This window comes from Pseudonaja textilis, chromosome 1 (genome assembly GCF_049901715.1).
Source record: "Pseudonaja textilis isolate UNSWEBS1 chromosome 1, rPseTex1.2, whole genome shotgun sequence".
Classification (NCBI taxonomy): domain Eukaryota; kingdom Metazoa; phylum Chordata; class Lepidosauria; order Squamata; family Elapidae; genus Pseudonaja; species Pseudonaja textilis.
Genome location: NC_141990.1, coordinates 263,952,078 through 263,971,311, shown reverse-complemented (window position 1 = coordinate 263,971,311; position 19,234 = coordinate 263,952,078). Strand labels below are relative to the sequence as shown.

General features: G+C 35.6%; 1 protein-coding gene and 1 pseudogene across 1 annotated transcript in view; one reads left to right on the top strand and one right to left on the bottom strand.

Annotated features, from left to right (window-relative positions):
• CSTPP1 (centriolar satellite-associated tubulin polyglutamylase complex regulator 1) overlaps positions 1-19,234 on the bottom strand; it is a 146,076-nt gene that overhangs the window by 70,580 nt on the left and 56,262 nt on the right. The gene's annotated exons all lie outside the window — the stretch shown is intronic.
• On the top strand, positions 2,629-3,397 carry LOC148128180 (uncharacterized; annotated as a pseudogene).

Here is a 19,234-nt window from a genome sequence, read left to right as displayed (position 1 = left end):
TGGGAAATGAATGAAAGAGAAAGCAAACATAAAAAATATCAAAATACAGTAGGTGAATCAATTGACAGGTTATCGAACTTATTCCATGTAGGTGAGAAATCTGGGGGAAAGTATTTTAAATCATCCAAAGAGATTCTACTTAATTACAACAAATGAGGTTGGGAAATTCCTCTTTTGGTTTTCAAGATTGTATATTTATCCCTTGTAAACAATCTGTTCTTGCTTCTTTGCTTTCTTCTTTCTGGCTTGCCAGAGCTTGACAAATCTCCAAGCAACTTCCATTCCACATCTCTGATCAGCTGCTGGCAATAGGAGGCGACCTGAGTTTTTGATAGTATTACTTTGAACTGGGTTCTCCCTATTGGCTGGTCTTAATTAATTGAGTAGCTCCAAAAATTGAAGTGATATAAACCACACCTAGAGTACTATTAGAAGGCTAAAACAGAACTTGACTGATTTACATGTGCTAAAAGATTTATTGTTGCTGCAGATGTTTTAGAACTGCTGGAATTGCAAAGGCAACAGAAAATACAGAAGGATGGATAAAGACTAATTCTCCTTCTCCTATTCACCTACAGCCAGCCTGGAAATTATATAAGACGTGAACATGAAATATTCTTCCACAATTGAAGCCCATGCTAGATAACACATTAAATGCAAGAGTACAAGAGTACATTTTTAACTGAGATCTGTAATAATTTATTTTCAGTGCACACAATATAAGATGGTACAGTAGAAAGATTTAACAACCATTCCTCTGTACTATGGAGTCTTATCATCTGCACCTCTATAACTGTCTGGTTTGGTTCTGCAATCCAACAGGACAAACACAGACTTCAGAGGATAATCGGGACTGCAGAAAAAACAATGACTACCAACCTGCCTTCAATCAAGGACCTGTATACTGCACGAGTCAAAAAGGGGGCTGTGAAAATATTTACATCCTGGACATAAACTGTTTCAACTCCTTCCCTCAAAATGATGCTATAGAGCACTGCACACCAGAACAATTAGACACAAGAATGCCATCACTCTGCTAAACAAATAATTCCCTCAACACTGTCCAACTATTTACAAAGTCTGCACTACTATTACTATTAATCTTCTTATCGCTCCTTATCACCCATCCCCTCCCACTTGTGACTGTATGACTGTAACTTTGTTGCTTGTATCCTTACAATTTATACTGACTGTTTCCTAGTATGATTTGATTGCTTATTGTACCCTATGACTATTATTAAGTGTTGTACCTTATGATTCTTGACTCTTAACAAATTTATTTTTTCTTTTATGTATATTGAGAGTATTTGCACCAAGACAAATTCCTTGGGTGTCCAATCACACTTGGCCAACAAAAGAATTCTAATTCTACCAGACTAGATCAAGGGATACATGGCTAATTTTGTGAAAAACTGTTTAAATAGATACAAGTAGCATTGTACAGTAGCATTTTTCTTAATATAGATAAGAGAATCATAACACTTATTTAAATTAGTGGTTTAAACTACAAATGATTACATAGTTAAATTATTATTAAATAATATCAACGGTATCTGAATTTTGCATAATAATATTTTGACATGGGCAAAAAAGATTTACATGTATAATTAGTTCCATATTTTAAAAAAGGTCATGGAAACTCTCTTGAAGTCAATAAAATTTTTCATTCCATTTCAATTCATAAGAGCTAAAGAGGAAGATGCCAACTCCAAGAAAAGAAATTGCATAGACATCCCTTCCTTGGGATTCTTTGCAATCCTATGAGCTTTGCTCCAAAGCCATTTTTCCAAATCTATCCTCATGCTATTTTCCAGTAAGTCAATCATTCTTATACAATTATCTTTGAAAAGATGGATAGAAGCAGAAACAAGATGGATTTCACTGCTATAAGCCAAAGCATTTCCATATTTTGAAGCTGTACAAAAAAGCTATGTACAGCTGTATACCTGGACTAGCAGGAATAAAAAAGGGTTTACCAAAACATTTCAATAGGTTTTCTGGATACTATCCAAAGATCCAAAAGACTACTAAGAGGTTTCAAGAGACTGCAAGTACAATTCTGAAAAAAATAAGACACCCTCTTAGTGCTATATTTTTCCTACAGAAATGAAAGAAACAAACAAACGAGCAAACATTGCATGATGAAAATACACAGTGCCCTTTTCAGGGATTTTTTCTCTCTGACTTTTCAAAAAAGAAAGGCAAACCCGTATCCTTCTTCATTCCAGAAATCTAAATTCCCTAATTCAATGTTTTAACGCTATTTCTGACAGGGGTGAGTTTGTTTTTGTTTCATTTTGGCTCAAATATTTGAAATTCTACTTCATAATGGACCATGGTATTCTCCTGGGGTGGCTTCAGGGAATGGGAATGGGAATGGGAGGCCTTATGCTATCCTGGTTCACTTCCTTCCTTTGCGGCCGCTCTCAGTCAGTGCTGATAGAGGGGGGGAGATCCTCGTTCACTGCTTTGCAGGGTTCCAAAGGGCTCAGTACTCTCTCCACTCCTGTTCAACATTTATATGAAGCAGCTGGATGAGTTCATCCGACACTATGGACTGAGGTATCACCAATCTGCTGATGATACTCAGCTATATATGTCTTGGCCTGTGGTGAGTTAAATGATGCCATGTCCTCCCTCTTGCAGTGCCTGGAGGCTGTTAGGGGCTGGATGGGGAGCAATGGGTTGGAACCAAACCCTTGCAAGAGCAAGTGGCACTGGGTTTGGGGTTTGTTGGCTCAAGGAAAATTGCCACCTTTGTTCTTGGATGGGGTGGCACTACCCCAAACAGACCTTGTGTGTAATCTAGGGGTTCTCCTGGACTCACGACTCCCGCTCAAAAAGCAGGTGGCGGTTGTGGCCAGGAGGGCCTTTGCACAACTGCAGGTTGTGCGCCAGTTAAGACCTTTCCTGGACCAACTGTCCCTCTCACAGTCACTCATGCCCATGTCATTTCCCATATTGACTATTGCAACATGTTCTACATAGGGCTGCCCTCGAAGAGCATCCAGAAGCTCCAGTTGGTGCAAAATGCAGCAGCCTGAATGGTTTTGTGCAGACCCCAATGTGCACATGTATCACCTCTCCTGCAGGAGCTGCATTGGTTGCCAATTTGCTTCTAGGTGCAATTCAAGATGCTGGTTGTCACCTTTAAAGCCTTTCATGGCTTAAGACCAGGTTATCTGAGGGACTGTCTCTTGCCAGTTACATCTACTCGACCCGTCAGAGGGGGGAGGCAGGGATCCCATCCCCGAGGGAGATACACTTGGTGGGACCCAGAAGGGTCTTCTCCTTGATGGCTCCCTCTCTCTGGAACATTATTCCCCCAGAGATAACAGCCCCCACTCTAATACTCTTCTGGAAGGCACTGAAGACCTGGTTCTGTCAATGGGCCTGAGGAACCCAGAATGGGATGGAGCCCATTAAATGGCTCCTGTGTCCTGCTGTCACCGGGGTAGGGGTGGGAGGTGGGGTGATTTTGTTATATTGTACTGTATTAATTTATTTGATTCTTTTTGTTAGTTTTATTGTTTAAATGTAGTTTTATATTCTGTAAGCCACCTTGAGTTGCCATAGGTGGCAATATAAATTCAATCAATCAATAAATAAATAATCTGGTCCAATTGTAGACAAATTAATCGAATCTGTTTTACAACTTTGTCTAGCTAAACAAAATTACCTTCAGCCAAAATTATCTTTTTATTAGTTTGGGAATTCCTGCCACTTATATAAATGTTACAGTTGGCTGTTGCATTCGACCTCCAATTGGCTTTGGCTTCAGCCACAGAAATTATTGAATGATTACTAAAATATTGAGATTTTTACTTTATCATTGCAGTAAATGTGAATATATTTCATTACTGAATCAGACTCCTGAAAAGGTAGATTATGGAATATGATTTTATTATGATTATGTCCTTCAAGCTAATGTCAACTATTAGCACAGATGACTTTCTCTATGACAATCTATCTCTAACCTGGCCTTTAGTTCTTCCAATGGTGCATCCATCATTACTATAACTAAGTCCATCCATCACAATTATTATATATTACATTTGTATCCAGCTTTGCAGGAGTTCACACAAACCTTTTGAAACAGATCAACTCTGAAAACTAGATTAAATTGAATTCATTCATATAGCTTCAGTACAGTTAGTTTGGAAGTATATGAGAATTGATGGTAATAGTAGACTGGCTAGAATGACAAGAAGAGTATTTGCATAATAGGTCATTTTCACAAGAATAGTGCACCTATTGTAGCCTACTACAGAGATAGCAATATCTTCAAAAGCTGCTCAACTATAATTGCTATGTTAAATATTCAGAGCTTTATAGCAAAGTTTTACAACTTGGGCTTTCCAAGACTTGTCCCAATTACTCTATACACTTTCTCTAAAAATATAAAATTATTATTGTCTTTTTCTTTTTTAATCTAACAAAAAGCTCAAGGCCTGTTACTAGAGGGAAGTCTTTAATTACACCTCAGCTGTCTCTGGCATTGCTGGGGAATATAAATTGTGTTAAATGCAACATAAAGATTCATGAAATTAAAATCACAACTCCTGCCTTGAATTAAGATGAGGGTCTCAATTCAACCAAAACATGTTAATCCCTATTATTTCAAAGAAGATTTAAGAATATGCGTATCTCAACCCTAATAAAATCAGTGTCACATAACAGTAATTAATTCTGAATAGGTTGTGACTTTGGAGGACTGAGAAGCAAAGTGTCATTCCAAACATCAGTATGTATTTGTCTTTTTGAGACTATCTCCCCTTTTGTGAGGAAGAGAGTTCTCAATCAAAATCTATTTAATTGGGCTGGCTGAACAGCACTCAAAGAAAAATACAGTAATTAAAACCAGAGAGTCACCATGTCTTGCAAACCACAGGAGTTAGGGAAGCACGTGCTTAACTCAGAAAACTCCACAGGAGATCCTTGAAGGGCTGTTTATACTTAGGAAACACAATTTAATTAAACTGTTCTGGGGAACAGACAATACATTCCAAAAAGCAGGTCAACTAGATTCCAAAGGTCAATTGAAAGAAAGCATAAGGAGACTAACATGTTTAATCATTATATTTCAGTTTTGGGAGGGAGGGATTTTCATGTACAGTTTTTTTAAATTGGGATTAAAAATACAAACAGTTAAGTTTAAAACGGGAGGATCAATATCTGCTTTTTGCAATGCAGTCTAACTGTTCTATTTCAGAGGGACAGACTTCTGTTCAAAGGGCTCTCCACACAAGTTCAATTAAAAGATAAAAAAGAAAGCAAAGAGAAGGTCCATGAAGTTTCCCCCCCAGTAATTAGCATTTGAAAAACAAACTGAGTGTCACACAGACCATCTGGTCATAGTCTTTCCCAAAACATTGAAGTGTAGCATGTTTCTATTTGAATTTCAGTAATTCATTCTCAATTTGCAGTCTACTTACATATGTATGTATGTATGTATATATACACTCACACACACACATTTTAATGTTTTGAGGCAATTCAATTCTTTTTTACTGATGCTTAAATAATGGATTTTCCTTGTCCATAATACAGATCTACCCAATTCTCTTCTTAGAATTTCTGAAACAGTTTTAAAGTTTTGTAACATTAGCATGCCATTAAAAAAGAAAATCCCAGTGCATTGTACACATGCAATGTTTTTTACATCTAATGATTATCATTTTGACTCTAAACCAACTAACTAAGGCATGTTACAAGAAAGTAAGAGGTTCCTAAGCCAACACAAAATGTACTAATAAGATATGATTTTTATGATGTAAAGTAAAAACAGCTGTTGAAGTAGGCTGCACAGATGTACCACTGAACGAACAGGAAGAAGAAACTAAAAAGGAGTAATGAAAGCAGAAGCTTTACATTTCCTCTTTACAAACAAATCATCAAAGCTAACAAATAGCCAGTTAAATCATATTTAAAATCATTCTCAGAAAACAGGAAGAATCTGTTTATTCATGCATTTGTCTGTAACTTTTAATATTTATGTGTATCTTGTGTTTAGCCAGGAAAGGTTTCAGCAAAGAATGTATATTTTCCAGGTCACAGCATGTTTATCTCAAGATCAAACAACAAATAATGCGTTCTGTATAAAAAAAAAACATCTGGCATGTTGGCTAAAATCCTTCCACTAGAGTGAAATCCCCCATTTCCTGTATAAGACTTGGTGCTGCCATAAAACACCATTAAAAACATAAAGTTCTGCATGAAATCTGAAACTTAGCTCAAGGCCATTTTCTTTTACTGCCATCTCTACCAAAGAAGAAAACGTGACATAATTAAACATGTATATTGCTTCTAAAATCAGAAGTTGCCAAACTACCTATTATATTATGCTTACCTTTCTATAAAGCTTATGGAAGTAAAAGAATTAGGAGAGTCTGTGACCATCTTTTCCAAACATTAAAATTAAAAATTAAAAGCTAAATGCTATAAGCATTTTGAAGATCACTTCATTGGATGCACAGAGTGGCTAGAGGGCTATAGGATTTAGATTGGGGTGAAGTGGTAGGTGCTAAGGAAGGGGTAGAAGATAGGTTGATTATGCATACATTTTCTGCCTAGTAGTTTGGATTTGTTACTTTTTAGTTACCTCTAAAACATTCAAATTAAAGACATATAATTAATTCTATATGAAGCTTTTACCTGTCCAGCTACTGACATTCTTCTCAGAATAGTTCACTTGAAGAAATTGGTGGCTTGAAAACAAAACCTGTTTATATACACCATACCCTTCCACAGAACACCTTTAGGTGTCATTATTACTATCCATTAAGGAACATAGCTAGTTATTTTTTTAGTAGTAAATGTATGTGGTTGCATTATGTATAGCATGACCAGCATTTATTAATTACTGATTTATTATATTTATCAAAAGCTGTTTTAATGCTATGCTATTTTTGATAGAATTAGTTTATAGAATTTTGAATACCATTAAAAAACAACCATCTTAGAAATTTTATCTGTACAGGAGAAAAATATTATCAAGCTATATTTTAAGATACAGAACCACCAAACATGGTAGTTATTACGACTGTAGAATAAGCTTCATATTAAACTTCACTTCATATTAAACTCCTCAAATCAGGGCAGCCAATGTCAAGTCCTTGAATCCTTTTTCTGCCAGCATCGGAGCCTTGCCTGCTTGATGAAAATCAGTTGTGCAATTTTCTTAAGTAGGAAATACATTGAAACTGAAGTTGAAGGGCTATTCTGTGCTTTTGATCTGGAAAGATCAAAATTAGGTAAGCTAGCTCTTCCTATTTACTCTTACCAATTGTGAAACAACGTTCCTGCTTTAACACCAAGTAGATAATTATTTCCTTCTTTTTATCATAGGTGGCACTAGTGCCTGCCAGATACTTAATTCTCATTAATATAATATTAATCTTGCTTTGCAGATATCTAAACTAAGCAACTCTAGTAGTGGAGTGGAATAGAGTGGTTGAAGGGCTATAAAACTTGCCCAATGAGAGCAAGCCCTTTGTGAGGTGAATGTTGGAGATTGTCGCTATCGCAGCAGATTGGGGAGGTTCCCTGGAGCTTTAAGAAACTAATGGGGATAATTTTAATAAATATTATTATGACTGTCCTGGTGCCTCCTTTAATATTCCCCTGCTTCAATAGCTATATGTCAAATTCTAAATTAGCCAGCAACACAAACATTTCAGAAAACAAAGCCTAAAATATGGTTAAATTGTCAGTACCTATGGAGTACTTTAAAATTCCTGCAATGTCCCTGCCTGCCTGCCTGCCTGCTTGCCTATCTATCTTACATGGCCACCATTTGTTTGTGTACAGACCATTTTTTTAAAAAAAAAAACCATACATGTACAAAAATTAATATTATTTTGTCTAAGAGTGTCAGTTTATGAACAACGGAGCCACCTAATCATATCACCATTCCATTATAACTCCCAGATGTTTTCTCTCTTTTTTTCAGAATTCAAATTATATTGTTAATTAAAATATAAGAGACAAAGAAAAATAAAAAGTAACGAAAAACTAGGGGAGGGAAAAGGGGGGAAAAGAAAAAAAAGGCGTTGACTTCCAACTCTTTGGCACAGTAGAAAATAATAACATTACAACCTCAACTTTTTACTTTTATACAGCAGTATTACAACAAACCTGTTTAATCAACAAAAACAAAGTCAAGATTTTTTATTTATTTTTTCTTCATAAGCACAGAGTCTGGAAGCAATGTCCCAACAGAAACAAAATTAAATATATTCCCTACTTTGGATAAAAGAATTGAATTAAGAATCTCCACATTTCCTTGCTGTGGGAAATAATATATATTTCTGTTTGCCCATCAATATTTATAGACTATTACAATTCATATTAATAAAATTCAGCATATTCTTTCAATTCTTTTAAACCGAAAGGGGAAAAATACTTTTTCTAAATTTTAAAACATTAAACTTTTGTTTAAAAACATTTCCCAGGCCTGTTGACACTCCCAAGTTTTAAGGGAGTTCCAGAAAGTAATCAAAGAGGAGTGGTGATGGACTTCCAGCTGACGTCGTGACAGGATCAGTCACGGAGAGCAGGTCTCCTCACTCCCGTGCCGAGTTCTCCCTGTTGGTGGGCTACAAAAGGAGCCAAAGGAGCCCTGCAAAGAGTGGTGCTCCTGCCTGACCCGGTGCTTTCTTTTCCTTCTTAGCCATTACAAGGAGAAGAGAGCCTAAAAATGACTGCCATGAAGCTGGGACAGCCGAGGAACATCTAAGACTGGTGCTGGAGTGGAGTTAGTGAACAGTATCTGGAACTGGGTGAGAGGATTCCTTTTTACTCAAAATTTAACCCCAAAAGAAAAAATACAGGAGAAATATTTGCTCAGATCTACTTGTTAAAGCAGCGAGTGAACATTTTGAGAAAAATACTAGATTGGAGAGAAAAAATCAAGGAAAGAAAAACAAAAAAACTTTAAAAATACAGAAAATTGGATTTTTAAATTGGGAAAGTGTTGTTTTGGGAAGGCATTTTAAAATGTTGGAATTATTTACTTAAAAAGTTAACCCTGCTTTTATAAATTGAATTAAAATCAAATTGGATTGAAACTGGTTGGTTTCATTATAACATTGAAATTTAATCTGAGAGCACCACCTGCTGATCAAAGGAAATACAATATATATTTAGAAGCCTGGCAAGATTTTTGATACTTTGAATACTTATCTGGAGGACAGTGAAAATATTTATTGAGTTATATGCATCTACCTATGACTACTGGAGATTTAAATGTGAGAACAAGGAAGATGTCTAATTAAAGTGACTCCTGGATGTTATGATGCATGACTGAATTTATAAAGGGGATTTAAAGATATTTCCTGGACTACTTAAAGGGAACTGAAGGATTAACTACGGGAATTATGATCAGTGTATTTTTTGAAGTGTATTTTTTGAAGACCAATCTTAGGCTTAAATATATGGTTCCTGGACTACAGGATAAGAGCGGGACCTATTAAAACAAGACGAGATGCTCCATCAAGGGGAAATGAGTGGAACTTTGGAAGATATGGCAATATATCAAAGTATAAAAGACATTATAATAAGAAACCACAAGGAAATTTAAAAAATAATGCATGGCATAGAGCTGGAAAATATAATACAAAGGACAATGAGTAAAGATCAAGACACCGGGAAAGGGAGGCACCAACAGAAAAAATGAAGGAAAAAAATAGAACATATGAACCAGCAAACAAAAGAAGACAAGAGAACAACAATAAAAATAACAATGATTAAAACAAGGGGAAAATACTTTAAGAGATTTAAAAAGAGACCTGGAGATGCAGGAACATATTTTCAAAAGGGAGACAGGGACACGGGTAGTTACTTTGAAAGCCAGACAGTGGAAGAGGATAGAGATGGGAGAAATATTTGGATTGGATAGTCAGGATGTGGATGCAGACAGAAACAAAGATCTGAGAGGAATACGGGAGGCAAGTCAAAAAATGAAAAAGAATTAAAATACTAATTCGGTCAACAGATGATGGTTAGAAAGGAAATGTCTTTTACTATAATGGTGGCATGATTAAAAGCTAGAACAGAGATAGAAATAAGAAAATGGGGAAATATTAGTATATACTTTTATATAATAAAATAAAATCAATAATAAGGTGGGAAAATTAGAGATTGAGTGGTGTTATTATTATGTATGTTTAAATAATATTGTGATTGGCATTGGAATAATATATTGAAACACTGAAATAATTAAATAATGGAATAGCATAACTTAACATAAATACGTTTATTAATCTACATTAGAACTACATTAGCTTGATGAATGTAATGAATATGATTAATATTACTGTTATTTTTGTATTAAAATGAAAGCGAATAAGAATTAAAGTATTAATGTGGATAAGAGATGAGGGGTAAAAAGGAAATGTTTTTAAATATAATGGTGACATGATTAAAAATTAGAAAGGAGATAGATATAAGAGAGAGGGGGGTTATTAATATACACATTTTTATATAGTGAGATAAAAGCAATAATTAGAGGGAAGATTAAAAACTGAATAATGGAATTATCATGTATGTTTAAATAACATTGCGATTGGCATTAGAATAATATATTGAAACATTGAATAATTAAATAATGAAAAACTATAATTTAATACAAATATGTGTATTAACATTAAAATTACATAAGTTTGATGAATGTAACAAATAAGATTAATGTTATTCTTATTTGCACTAAAATGTATGATACCCAGATGCCACACTGTTCACGCATTGATGTGTATATGTAAAATAAAATAAAAAACTGGGGGGAGAGGAATGGGGACGATGTTTCTCAGGGTGGGTGCCATAGCAAAACACACTAGACTCCTGGGTCCTGTCAGCTTCTTAGCAGACAGGACCCATAGCATATGGGACACATGTAGAACATTCCCTTTTATGTCACTACTATGAACTTCAGCAAGGATGGCAAATGATGAATTGCATGTTCAAAAACAAACTCAGCACCTTATGAACTAATGTTGCAATATTGCATGGAAGCACATAAGGAGTAATGTAACAGTCCATATTTTATCATTTTTATAAAATCTTGAACTTGTTTAGATACCCCTATATATTACCCAATGGCTTCTCCAAAAATACTGAGTTTGCTTTCTGATGCCTAGAAATCATAAAAGCACTTCATTCATGAATTATTTTAAGGCTTTTCTTAAGCATGTTCTGCAAGTCACATGGTGACAACCAAAAATTCTCATCACTGTATGTTAGGCTAATTTATTTCACTAATACCCTGAAGAGAAGGATCTTTAGACTTGACTTGTTCTGCACATATGTGGTGAATGAAGAGCCATTTATCAAGTAGAAGTAGCTAATAGAGAAGGTCTTGAAAATGCCTACTTTGGTGTTTTTAGATAACTTGTGCATTTATGGGTGTTCCATTCTTAGAACATAATTGATTGATAATACACTAACCATGAGTGAAAGAAAAGCCATACACTAACCATGAGTGAAAGAAAAGTTTTTGTATTATCATTCATATTCTCTGAAAAATGGCCAAGAAATCATAAATTCTGCCAGGTTATATAAACTTATGAGGACAACTATATGTAGATATTTATTAAAGGTGCTCTTTCAATGCAGTTAACTAAGTGATAAAACAACTATATTGTTGTTACTAAAAATTGTCCATCAAGCATTCTTATAATATCTGAAGCAAGTAAGTAGATCTTTTAGGATGTTTTGGAAAAAATGCAAATAGGCCTGATGTATCCCAGCTGAAAATGAGTGCTATTAAATGTTGTGTAATCAATGAAAAAGTTCTACTTGTCAGCTGACTGATCAATATTATATAAAAAAAAGAGGGCCTTTGGCATTATTTTCAAGTGTGGGCATGCTATTCCAAAAGCTCATCCCAAATTCTTTTAAGACCTGATTGTACTTTAAACCAGCTTTTTAAATCAGACCTAGAAACACTATGGCAAGGCAGCTGATATGAATCATGAATACCATAACTAGATTATAGCACACAACCATGCTAAAATTCTGCACTAGTTAAAATTTCTGAACTATCTTTAAAAACAGCTGCATATAAAGTGCACTGTAATAATCCATGCTAAATGGAAGCAGGGAGTGATAAATAACTGAGATATAGTACGATTTCTCTGATACTGCTGCCAACTGGTAAAATAGTTAAAAATCACTCGGATAAATGAACTCCTACAGTAAGGATGAATCCAGGAAAATTCATAAAATGTACTTTTTATCTTTCAAGAAGTAGTAGTCCCAATTATAGTTGTTTGTGCAAATTCTAAAAGACTATTTTATTTTCCTTTCAATCATGTAATTATCAGAATTAACATTCATTTTGTTCTACCTTACCAATCATGAAACTGTCTTGGAACTTTGGCTCAGCAGTGTTTCCAAGTATTACCCAATACTTGGAAACAAGAACTTAAGGTAAATGTTGTATAGTCTAAGATAGTTTGGTTTAAACATCTAACCAATTCTATTAATGATTCATTTTCAAGCAACTAAACCCTATTACTGCATGTCCATGAGGGAAATATTAATATTCCACATATTCCTGTGAAAATCAAAATGCTGGTATTTTCAAATATGTACACAATGTGCTAGCTTGATGTTCTTATTTAGCACCACATTTTGTTAATAGAAAAATGAACTTTTTCCCCCATCTGGGCAATTTCCTGGGCTGGAAGTGGGTGTTTGATTTGCTGATAATAGGAAGGAAGAAGAGAAATGTGTGTCCAGTTACAAAAGTTTTGGCATCAAAGCACAAAAGAGAGTGTTTGCTATTTGCAGATAAGGAATCAATTTTATTAAGGGCTATCTTAAATTATAAGCAAATCATATTACTTACTAGTTGACATAGATAGTTATAGTTCTGATCCTGCCTTTTTTTTCTTTTGGGTGGTATGACTTCTGACAGATATACACACACATATATACTGTATATAGTAGTGTGCACAAATATTTTGAAAGGGAATGAAAATTTCAGGACTGAGTTAAGCAAAGTTGACATCCAAAGTAGGGAAGAAAGGGATTCACCAGATCTCTCTGTCCCTCTGCATATTCCTTCCTTCCTTTTCTTTTTTGGAGAGGCTAACTTAAATTCAGAGTAATCCTTCCTTCAGAAAAATATAATGTATCCTCATTACAAAAGCTGTCACTGGTTTGATGAATATTTTATTAAGGCCTCTGGCAACTTTTCTAATTAAAAAGCACACACAATTAGTTCCTAAAATGGAAAATGTTTTATACAGAAAATGAAACTTTTTATATACTGTTGAAATTTTATTATCACATTTGTAGACTCTCAAGCAAAATTTTCATAATCATGATATTCAAGTTATGACAGTGTGATTATGTGCTACCAAACTGGTTTTGACTCTTAGTATCCACATTGACTTTCTCCATGATGATCTATTCCTTTAAGGTTTCCAATGATACACACTACAGTAACTGAATGCTGGTTGTCCTGATTTCCCTTTTCTCTTCCACTTTTTCCAGTATTATAAATGTTTCCAGGAAGGGAATCCTTGTCCAATGTGTCTAAAGCATTATAATTTGAGTCTGTTATTTGTGTAAGAAACATTACCCGTGCGATTCTCACTTTTATAAATTCTCTAATGTTCCAGATAAAACATTATCCACAAGATCAAGGAACATGAAAATTAGTTGGCTTTCTTCGTCTGCTTTAACTCAACTGAAAACTTGAACACGAGCAATTTGTCATCTGTTCCATGTCTTTATAACTGAACTCTTCCACCTTCTTCTACCAATAATGTAATCAATTTAATTTAGTAATGTCCACATATATAGGTGTTGTTTCAAATTAGGGTGAAGATATCACTGGAGGAACAGAAACTGATAAGTCTATCTCCTGCTTCCTTTTGGTTTCCTAGATCATATAGTCCAACTACATTTTCCTCCATATTTCCAATTATGACAATCACATCTTTCTTGTCCCAATTTCGAACTGAACTTAACCATAAAAACCACCAACCACCTCTTCTTCTGCCTGAGTGGATGGGGCATAAACCTGATTGTCATATTAAACGTTTTAAAGTTTAATTCATATTATTCATTCATTGACTGCACTGTAGTCAATTATACTTCTTGCTGTAGCCTGCCAAATTGGAAACAATCCACTTGTTTTTCATATCCTGAGTAGTAAACTTTGTGATCTTCTGACTGAAAGTGCCTGAACTCAGTCCATCTCAACTCACTGATGTCAGTGTTGTTCATTTTTTTTATTTTTACTGTGCTGAGCTTTTCCATGTTCATGCATCTTATGCTACATGTTCCTTCTGTAATTCTGTCTTTGCACTTTTGGGTTTTCTTTTTTCCTGCAATGCAACACCATCTACATGTCCTAAAGACTTTAATCTAGCAACATCATAAACACCAACATATTTTCATCTATTCTCAGTAAATTGTTGAATGCTATCCAACCCGAGAGGCCCATCATTTGGCACTATGCTATCAACCATTTTATGTTTTCTGTCCATGTGGTTTTCTTGTAAGACAATCATTTAAAAAAAGAGGGGCTTACCGTTGCTTTGTCCTATGCAGTGTGAAATGATGCCTTTGCCATTGTTACTGATATGATCTAGCTCCAGCAATTTTTATATCACAGCTTCCTAATATAGATGCTTGCTTGCTTTAGCTGGGCAGCTGGATGGCCTTTATCATGATATTCCCTTGGCATACCCTCCTGTGTATGTATGTATATTTTTATAATTTTAATTAATGGGTTTAATTGTTCTTTTTTCTTTTCAACTGGCACTTTGTCTATTGCTCCAGTTATCTTAGGTTTTATGGCTTCCTTTTCCCAACTGTGAGTTTGTTGGGTATATGAATACTCCAACTGGTTTGGGTTGAATAAATATGTAAAACTAGGATTAAAGTGCTTGTAGCTTTAAAGCTAGAAACTGCAATGTCATTGTGGGTGCGGTTGCAGGCAGCCATATAGGTAGGAGGGGAAACGTAATAGCCCCGGCTTCTGGATGCAACTGTCTGAGTCCGGCTTCTGGATGCACCTGGTTACTGTTCCTAGTCTGCTGCCTACTGTGTTGGTCTATCTGCTTACCTTGGAGGCTACTGTGCCAGATACCATTTCACCTGAACACAAGGACTGTTTGCCTAGTGAGCTGAGGATTCAGCATTGTCTTGGTGAGAAAGGTATCATAGAGAGAAGATTACAAGCAGATAAGGACATTGTATTTACTGTAAATGGACTTGATAACTGGATTGATAAACTGGATACTGACATATGGACTGAATGACTATTCTTAATCTCTGTATGAATTAAATATCTATTTACAACCACAAACAGTGTTTTTGTCTCAAGTGTGTGTATACTCTAGGGCCCAGCCTCATTCTCATTTGGCTTCCTGGCTTGACTGCTGCTGTGCACTCAGCTCAGGGGTTTATCCCCAAACACTAACATTGGTTATGGGCCCAGCAGTGTGCACAGTCTAGCTAACCAGGATATACCAGTGAGAGTTTTGGTCAAGAGTTACACATTGCTGTAAAGACAAACTGTTTGTTAAATAGTTATTTTTCTCCAGAGCAATGGCACAAGTAAATTTGCCAAGTCTGTCCATGATATCCAGACTAGATGGAACAAACTATGTTTCATGGTCAATGAAGTGCAGTTTACTGCTACGAAGAGAAGGTTTGTGGGACATAATTACAAACCCACCAGATGTATCAAACTTAAATCCCAATGATGAAGAGGATTATAAACTGATACAGGATTATGAAAGAAAGAATGAGCAGGCTTTGTGCATCATAGGTCTCACCCTGTCTGACCAGCAACTCATTCATATCCGTGGAGTGGAAAATGCTGCAGACTGCTGGGATAGTCTTAAAAGAATTTATGTTCGAGACAGTGTAGGAGCTCATATTAATCTTACACGGAAGCTGTTTAGAACACATCTTGAGATAAATGGAGATATGTTGACTCATTTAAACTGTATGAAAAGCATTTTTCAACAACTGCAAGAAAAAGAGCTTGTATTTAATGAGTTGCAACAAGTATACATCATATTGTCTTCTCTGGATCGAAGCTATGATGATTTTGTGACTGCTTTAGAGGTATTGCCTAAAGACAGTTTATCAGTAACTGAGATTACCGGCAGACTATTAGAGGAAGCCAGGAGAAGGAGTGAACGTGAACAGCTAAGGGAAGATAAGCCTAATAAGGAAGAGAAATTATCTTCAAGGCCTGAGAGAAACCAGCTGTGTAAAGTAAAGCACCCGGAAGAAGAGAATTTATCTTCGACGGCATACACAATTAAAAAGTGTTTTAATTGTGGAGGCAGAGGACATTTGGCAAGATTCTGCAAAAAAGGAAAAAGCCAGAATTTAAAGAAGCCAAAGAAATCCTCTGAACTGGCCATGTTTAGCAATTGTGATATTAAGAATAATAAGTGCACACTGGAAAGGGATAACAAAAAGGTAACTGCAGCTTTAAATGGAGCATTGTATGTCTTACATGATAGTAAGAAAGGGGAGGCACAGACTGTATTTAATAATACCAAGCCTCATGATGAATGTATCCATTTATTGCATAGGCGTTTGGGGCATGTGAATTTTAAAATGCTAAAACGTACAGTAGAGTTATCTGAAGGTATAAGGTTAAAACACTGTGATAAGTATTTGCGTTGTAATGTCTGTTGTGAAGATAAGAGTAAAATAATGCCTGCAAATAGGCTAAATGGTTTCAAAACTACAGAACCTTTAGAAGTTGTATTTGCAGACATTATAGGTCCAAAGAAACCCAGTATGGGGGGTGCTCGATATATACTGAGCATTATGGACCATTACTCTAGATATGGGTTTTGCTACTTAATGAAAAGCAAAACTGAAACATATCAACATTTCTTCAACTGGTTAAAGTTTGCTGAAAGAAAAACTAAACGGCAACTGATAACCTTGGTGACAGATAATGGTACGGAATTTGTAAATAGCAAATTCCAGAATAGGTTAAAGGCAGCTGGAATAGCTCATAAGACATCTGCACCATACAGACCACAACACAATGCATTTATAGAAAGGCGAGGCCAAACATTGCAGGCGATGACCCGTACTATGTTAACTGATTCTGGATTACCTGATTCTTTGTGGGGGGAGGCAACAATGTGTGCTAATCATTTATTAAATAATGTGGTTAACTCAACCACTGGTGAAATACCATTCACCATGTGGCATGGCAGGAAGCCTGATCTGAGTTACCTGCACACATTTGGTGCACCAGCATGGGTGCATATCCCTACACAACTCAGGCGTAAAGGGCAACATAGAGCTAAACAATTTTTCTTCGTTGGTTACCAAGCTAACCATAGGGCATATAGATTTTGGGAGAAAGGCACATCTAGAGTGTTATGTAGTGCCAATGCCCAATTTCTAGAGCACGTAGGATGGGATAAGTTAGAGCAGGATAACAATAAAGAGGTGGTTATTGAATCCTACAGAAATCCCATTAAGTATCCCTGTAACTTTAAGAAAAATGTAAAGCGAGAAGTACAGGAAGAGATAGTGCCCATAGAAGAAGAAAAGGAAGAAATAGCTCAGCAAGATGAGAAAAAGGACCAAGTAGTAACACAAAGAAGTCCTCATACAAGCCCAGTAATACCCAGAAGGACTACACGTATTTCTAGACCGCCTGATAGATACCAGGCTAACACAGTGTGCCAGGAAAATAGAATCCCAAGTACTGTGGATGAGATTAAAAGATATCCTTCTAAAGAGAAAGAAAAATGGTATGCAGCAATTAATAAGGAATTAAAGTCTCTGAAGGATATGCAAGTATATGAAAACGTGAGATTACCTAGTAATGAAAAAACCATTGGCTGCAAATGGATTTTTAAAATAAAAACAGATAAGGATGGAAACACAATCCATAAGGCAAGACTAGTAGCCCAAGGCTTTAGACAAAGTGCAAAAGACTATGATGAAGTATTTGCACCTAGTCTTAAAGCAGCAACTTTAAGGGCAGCCTTAGTGTGGGCAGCAAGCAAGAAGTATATAGTTAACCATTTAGATGTGGAAACTGCTTACTTGCATGCTCCACTAAGACATACTGTATATATGAAAAAGCCTAGTGGATTGAAAGGTGATAATAATAATGATTGTTGGTTGTTAAAAAAGAGCCTCTATGGTCTTAAACAATCGGGCTATGAATGGAACCAGTATATTGTGAAGGAACTGACCAATATAGGGTTTAAAGCTGGTTTAGCCGACCCATGTCTATTTAAGAGAGAGAAACATGGGAAGATATCATTATTATTGTTGTTTACTGATGATATTGCTCTGATAACTAAGACTAATGATGAAGCAAATGAAATAATATCATCATTAGCCAAGAAAGTAAAAATCAAGCAATTAGGTGAGATAAAGAGATATCTAGGTTTAAATATACTGAGAACACAGAAAGGGTTTAGGATATCTTAAGAAGATAAGATATCTAAATTGCTAATGGATTATAAAATGGAACTTTGTAAGCCTGTAAAGACTCCAATGAGTCAGGATATTTGCAAAATGGATACACAAAGTCCCAAAAGTGATAAGGAACTGTATCAATCCTTGATTGGTAGCTTATCATATATTAGCAATTGGTCAAGGCCAGATATTGCTTTTAGTATTAATCAGCTGGCACGGCACAATAATGACCCACTTCAATGTCACTGGATAGCATTGAAAAGAATCCTAAGATATCTTAAAGGTACATTAAACCATGCACTGTATTTAGAACCAGAAGGTGATCTCATATTGAGTGCTTATGCAGATGCTAGTTTTGCAGCAGAAAGAGATACTAGAAAGTCGACTTCAGGAACAGCCATAATGCTGGGTAAGACATTAATAGGCTGGAAGTCTATAAGGCAACAGCATATAAGTTTGTCTACTATGGAGGCAGAATTCTCCTGTTTATCTTTATTGTGTACTGAGTTGATTATGTACAAACAAATGTTGAAGGATATGGGTATAACTGTAAATTACCCTATAGTTGTACATGAAGATAATCAGGCAGCAATTAAAATGGCCACTAATATTGCAGTTAAAACGAGAAGTAAACATACAGATTTGAGATATCTTAATGTAAGACAGTCTGTACAGAGTAAATTGATACAGCTGGAGTACTGCATGTCGGAGGACAATGTAGCTGATCATTTTACTAAAGCCCAAGGTGCTATTAAGCATCTAGAGAATTGTGAAAAATATGGGTTCAGATTGTGAAAGC